The 6,883-nt window shown below is 44.5% G+C and overlaps 1 pseudogene; it reads right to left on the reverse strand.

Annotated features, from left to right (window-relative positions):
• Nucleotides 1-1,101: 1,101 nt before the first annotated feature.
• Nucleotides 1,102-2,124, reverse strand: LOC102765141 (annotated as a pseudogene).
• Nucleotides 2,125-6,883: the final 4,759 nt, after the last annotated feature.

Consider the following 6,883-nt stretch of genomic DNA (forward strand, 5'->3'; position numbering starts at 1 on the left):
TGAAGGAGAGATATGGGTCATCCATGTCTGCTATTTGGTTTTACCCCAAGTAATATTAAACTTCTCATATCATTATGATAAGAGGTAATTTTATAACTTGGAGCAAGGTGCCCACCGGGGTCATGCTCCCACAGAGACTGGGTGGTAAGGATAAGTTCTCCTTTGATTGCATTTCAAGAGATGGTTCCCAAGTCTTTGAGAAAAATGGTCCTGGGTCATAAAACTGACAAGACTTGTTTAAAAAAAATTTTTTTTATTAATGTTTTTTTGGCGAGGAAGGGAGACGGGGAGAGAGAAACATCATGTGAGAACGTAACAGTGATTGTCGGCCTCTTGCATGCTCCCTACCAGGGATCGAGCCTGCAACCCAGGCATGTGCCCTGACTGGGAATCCAACCTACAATCCTATGGTGCACAGGAGGACGCCCAAAGAACTGAGCCACACCAGCTGGGGCACTCACAAGAACGTTTTGAAAAGGTTTATATACACTTCAAGGGCCAGGGAAAGGATTTACAATTACAAATTTTCTAAAGAGGATGCTCCAAGAAAAGGGAAGTAAGAGACTTAGAGTTGGGAAAAATCTTGTCTAATGTTAAGTCAAACTGAGGGGGAATATTAAGGCCATCTTGGCCAATTTCATTTTTAAAAATATGCTTTTCCTGATTTTTTTTAAGAGAGAGAGGAACGGAAAGGGGGAGAGAGAGAGAAACATCAATCGGTTGCCTCCAGCATGTGCCTGAATGGTGGTCAAACCTATACCCTGGGTATGTGCCCTGATGGGGAATTGAACTGACAACCTTTTCAGTTCAGGGGGCAGCTCAACATCTTGGTCAATTTCTAAAGCAAGGATAAATTGCCTTGGCCGGGTAGGTCAATTGGTTGGGGCATCCTCCCCATTAGCCAAGGTTTTGAGTTTGACCCCAGTTAGGAAACATATATGAATCAATCATTGAATGCATAAATAAGTGAAACAGCAAATGGATGTCCCCCACTTCCCCAAGGATCAATTTAAAAACCCCCCAAAATAATCATGTTTCTATATACAATTTCTGATGCCTACAGGATAATCAAGACTCTTCCCACTCTCCATACTCCAGAGATCATCTGTCCTTGCCATGCTCACAGTTTTGAGAGCCTGGCTGCAGCAGGCCATTCATGTTGCTCTCAGCCTTGGTGAGCTCCATCTTGTCCATGCCCTCGCCTGTGTATTGGAGCAGGAAGGCTTTATCCTGGAACATGGCCAAGAGCTGCTCTGAGATGTGCCTGAACAGGTCCTGGATGGCCGTGCTGTTAATGAAAGTGGCTGACATCTTCAGGCCTCCAGGCGGGATGTCGCACCATGGGTTGTCTTCACATTGTTGGGGATCCACTCCACAAAGGCGCTGCTATTCTTGTTCTGCACGTTGAGCACCTGATTGTCCACCTCCTTCATGGTCATGTGGCCCCAGGAAACAGCAGCCACTGTCAGGTAGTGGCCCTGGTGGGCTTTGATACTGCTGGCTGCCCCGGCTGGTCAGGCGGGGCGAAGCCAGGCATGAAGAAGTAGAGGCGTGGGAAGGGCACCATGTTCTCTGCCAGCTTGCACAGGTCTGAGTTCAGCTGGCCCAGAAAGTGCAGGCAGGTGGTGGCCCTGCTCATGGTGGCCGACACCAGGTGGTTGAGGTCTCCATTCGTGGGGGTGGTCAGTTTCAAGTTGCACAAGCACATGTCATACAGGGCCTCATTATCAATGGATTAGATTTCATCTGTGTTTTCCTCCAGCTGGTAGTAGAAGAGGGTGGCATTGTAGGGCTTGACCACCGTGTCGGACACCTTAGGCGAGGGCATCACGCTGCAGGTACTCACGATGTGGTCTGGGCACTCCTGCTGGATCTTGCTGATAAGCAGTGTGCCCATCCCTACCTAGGTGCCATCCCCAGTGAGCGGGACAGCTGGAAGCCCTGCAGACAGTCACAGCTTTCTGACTCCTTCCTCACCATGTCCAGGACTGAGTCCACCAGTTCAGCTCCCTCCATGTAGTGGCCCTTTGCTCAGATGTTCCCAGTCCCACTCTGACCAAACATGAAGTTGTCTGGCCTGAAGATCTGGCCCAATGGTTCAGACCTGACTGAGTCTATTGTGCCAGGCTCTAGATCCACCAGGATAGCCTGAGGTACTACTTGCTATTAGCAGCTGCATTGTACTACACAGCTACAAGTCATTCTCCATGGTGATTGCCAGTGGGGCCGATCCCATGCTCATCACTAATGACATCCCAAAACTTGGCTCCAGTCTGGTTGCCTCACTGGCCCCCGGAATGTTCCTAAGAATTGGGCTGCCCAGGCCTTTTAGCCATGTCCAATTTTGTCATCATTATGTAGATATGGGTAAAATCTTTCCATCATGGTCAATATGTTTTTCTTTTTAAACAAATGTAGCAATTTCTCATTGAAACTTCCCTCCTAAGGGACCATAATAGATTTCATGATTCTCCAATGAAGAGGGAAGGTGCTAACTAGCCGTGTAGCTCAAAGTACAGCGTTACAGCAACTACTTCCCTTTGAGGAATAAAGAGCTGGTATTACAACCTTAAAATTCCCTTTTACTACCAATAAAATAAATTTTCACACTTGTTCTATGAATAAAGTTTCTTTAGGAATTTGTTCTGTATGGCTGAATCTGTTCTGTTTCACCCATGAGATTAGAGGACAGCTAGACGAGAGAAGGGTTGAATAGGGCTGAAAAGGGTTTATGATGAGGAATTAATAATGTCAATTATAAATATAATAGCAGTCAATATCTTTTGAGTACTTACTATGTTCTAAGCATTGCTCTGAGCATCTCTCATTTCTTAACTCTAACCCTCACCATAGCCCTACAGATAAGTGCTAAGACAGGAAGGTGAGGCATGAAGAGGTTAATGCTCAAGGTCATACTTGGCTGAATCTGATTCAATCAAACTCAGGTGGTCTCGTTCCAAGTCCAAGTGCTGGGTTTTCTGTGTTGTGGGCTATTTCCTCTGCTTTAATGCATTCGGCATTAGGATTGTCCATCTGCCTCAATTGAAAAAGCAACATGTGTCATTAGTGTCCTTTAGCAAAGATTTATAACACTTAGATCCTTAACAGAGCAAGGCAGAGAGCTATATATTGTGGGGGGGATTTGATGAAAATTCTCATCGTAAGACAGTGAGTTGTAAGCTCCAGAATTCTTCATTTATGATCTGTCACACTGTCATGGATGGCCTACCCTGGATTTGTGTGGCAAAGGGATGTGGGTCTAGCTGGGCATTGGTGGTTCCTTCCTGCATTTAGCAACTATTTGTGTAAAGTCTGTGGTGGACCCAGCACGGTGCCAGCATTGTGGGGGTTAGAGATGTATAACTACTTCTTTGCTAAGGGTTTGATATACTTGGTAAAGAAAGATTTTTATTAAACACCAGCTAGGTAGCAAGTACTGTGCTAGGCATTTTACATTGGTTCTTATTGGATTCTTCTGACATTCTTGGGAGGAAGGTACTATCCCCATCTGATGGATGAAAAACTGAGTCTTAGAGGGATTGAGGCACCTGTGGAAGGTCATGCAGCCAATAAAGGGCAAGCCAAGAAATCAAGCCCTGAAGTAAATTAAAGAAAAAAAATGACAATTTTAATGAGATCTGTTTCTTATGAATGGATCTCACTGAATCCAATGGAATGAAGAGTCAGTTAACTTTGGAGAGCAGTGTGTTTTTTTTTAAAACCACGTTCCATGTAATATTAATTCCAGAAAATGTTTCTTGGGGTGGGGTGCTGGTGGTGCTGGGGGAACAGAGTAACTTTCTCTTAACACAAAAGCTCAGTATATGAAACAGTTGAAAATGATGCTCCTGCTGTGTGTGGGGTGGTGGTAGGGAGGGTGGTGATCATGGATCTTTCCCACATTGGGCCTCCTCTCTACCCAGGACTGTGGGACCATAGGATTCCTGAGAAACCAGTTGGAAGTCAATGTTTTTGTATAAAATAGTATGCCAACTCAAGTCTATAGATGGCAACTGTTAGCAAGTCATATACATAGATTCCTACAAAGCCAGTTGTGTTGTCCTCATGTCCTTAAACTAAAAATAACAAAAATAATTGACCGCGGTAAAAATGCTTAACTATGTACTTGGATTTCAAAAAAATACATAAGCTATAAATTGAGTGTTCAATCATGAAGAAGCAATAGGAATATTCTTGGGAAGATGAGGGGATGGATGTCTCCCTGTCTGTCTCATCTACCACTTGCTGGGGGAAGGAGGAGAGACTGGTAGAAGACGGCTTACTCCCTGCCCGCCTCTTTCTTGGATGATTGGTGCCGGTGGGAGCCACGCAGCCCACAGCAGAGCGGGCTGGGTGAGTCAGGCTGCATCTTCAAGAGCAATTTGGAGGTTGTTTGCTTCTTCCCACTCCCAAGCTCCAGCCTCCCCTCAAAGACAGAGTATTTGTTAAACACACACACACACACACACACACACACACACACACACACACACACACACGAATGAAGGAAATTCCCCCCCAAGGAACAACAAAAACACCCATTGTAAACAGCCGGTTTGTCTTCTGACAGGTTTTGTTTGCAAATGATAACAATTACAGGTGATTTTTCATTTCAATTGGAGAAGCAGGTATTAAAAAGAGAGAGAGAGGGAGAGAGAGAGGGAGAGCAGGCTCATCTCCCCAGTGCCTTATTCACTCCCTAGTCTACAACCTAACACGAGTGTGGAGGGCTAGGCGGTCTCCTCATTCCATTAAGTGAGATCTAATTGTGGCTGTTCGGTCTGTTGGCAGATGCAGTTTCTACATAACAACAGCCCAGAGACAGGGCTGCGTGATTAATGCCTCCGGTTGTCATATGCCCCATTATCTGTGCATTTGCATAACTTAATGGTTTAGGACAGGGGAGAGAGGATGCTTAATTTAATGTTTAGCAGGCCCTTGATAGCTGAATAATTTAAGAACTGTCAAGGGGGTCAGTCCTACAGCAATTCAGCAAGACAGCTATGATTTCTGCATATCGTTAAAATTCTTACTTAGGATAACTTTTTTTTTTTTTTAAGGAAAAAGAAAAGAACAACAATGCCTGAGAGGAAGCACTGATTTTTTTTCTTCTGTTAACCATTTTCTCCCTGAGGCAAATGGAAATTTTGTTTTTTGACAGCAGTTAAATGTTTGAAGATAGCTGGGGTGGGGTTGGGTGGGGGGCAGGTTACACTCATTCTCTTCCTTCATTTCTCTCCTCCCCTGACCTCAGGAGGTTCTTCTTTCCCATTCTGATTTGTCTCCTCTTATTCTTTTTGTCTCCTCAATCACCTCATCCGTTGTGCCCCTTTTTATGAGCCATTTGCAATCCCTCCCCTCACCCCCCAGCCTCTAGCTGAAAGGCAGTTAGGGGAGGGGAGAGTGAGGAGGGAGGCTGGAGGGGAGGAGCATAATTTGCTTGAAATCAACTAACAGCCCAACCTGCTTTCAATAGGAAACACTGCCAGTTTCATTAGTTGCTAATGAATATTATTAAACTAATCTGTCATTTGTTTTCTAATTATGTGTCACCAGGCATCACAGTGGCAGTGGAGGTGACTGCTGGTGAACAATTTTCCTCCTTGAGTCCTTTTTTCTTTTTAAAGAGGAACAGCCAGGAATGATTAGCAAAAATTTGAACCTGGATAATTTCCCCCTCTTTGAACTTAGTCTTTTAATTTTTCTCCCTCTCATTTATAATACTGCCAGGATCTTCATTGCCACCCAGCCTCTATATAACCCCCTCCCAGGGTGAGACCCCAGCCCATGCCAAACATGGGACAGCCCCCCCTCATGATGCAACTCATGGGCATGTCAACTGTTGTCTATTCTGGAGAGTCTCACGCAGATCGAGCCCACATCTCTTTCCTGAGCAACGGGCGACTACACATCTTGACCTGGATGTCCCACAGACAACTCAAAATTCACATAGCCAAAGCAGGACACATTTCTCAGCCTGCTCCATTTTCCCATTGTTTCGAACTTGCAACCTGCAATTCTATCCCTCTTCCTTTTCCTTGCTTTCCACGTTCACTTCATCACTAAATTACACCGATTCCCTCTAAATATCTCTCACCTTGCTTTCGCGACCCTAATGCCAATCCTCATTATTTGGTGATGAAGATGGCAAATAGATAACTTGGTTCCATTCATTGCATTTCCTCTACCCTTATTCTGTTATCCATATATTCACCAAAGAAATGCTTCCAAAATGCAAATGTGAATAAGTCACTGTCCTACGCAAAAATCCTTCAATGGCTCCCTATTGTTTAGACATTGAAGTTCACACTTTTAGTCTGGCATAGTAAACAGTCTCCCAGCTTCATTCCTCCATACTCCTCCTCACACCCTTGCCCCAGGGGTGGGCAAACTTTTTGACTCGAGGGCCACAGTGGGTTCTTAAACTGGACCAGAGGGCCGGAACAAAAGCATGGATGGAGTGTTTGTGTGAACTAATATAAATTCAAAGTAAACATCATTACATAAAAGGGTAAGGTCTTTTTTTTTTTAGTTTTATTCATTTCAAACGGCTGGATCTGGCCCGCAGGCTGTAGTTTGCCCACGGCTGCCTCATTGCTGTGTTATGCCTTCAAGCTTTGCCATATGATTTTTTTCCTGTCTGAAATCCTTTTCTTTTTCTCTCTTTTAAATATATACTCTAATTCTCCACTTAAGTTGTGTGTGTGTGTGTGTGTGTGTGTGTGTGTGTGTGTGTGAGTGTTTTAAAGATACTTTAGATCTTGCTCCATGGGAAACATTTGGCAATGTCTGGAGAAATTCTTGGTTGTCACAAGTTGGTGGTGCTATTGGCCAGGTCTGGTGTTAAAACTAATACACAAGACATGCCCCCACAACAAAGAAT

Source organism: Myotis davidii, unplaced genomic scaffold, assembly GCF_000327345.1.
Source record: "Myotis davidii unplaced genomic scaffold, ASM32734v1 scaffold98, whole genome shotgun sequence".
Taxonomy (NCBI): domain Eukaryota; kingdom Metazoa; phylum Chordata; class Mammalia; order Chiroptera; family Vespertilionidae; genus Myotis; species Myotis davidii.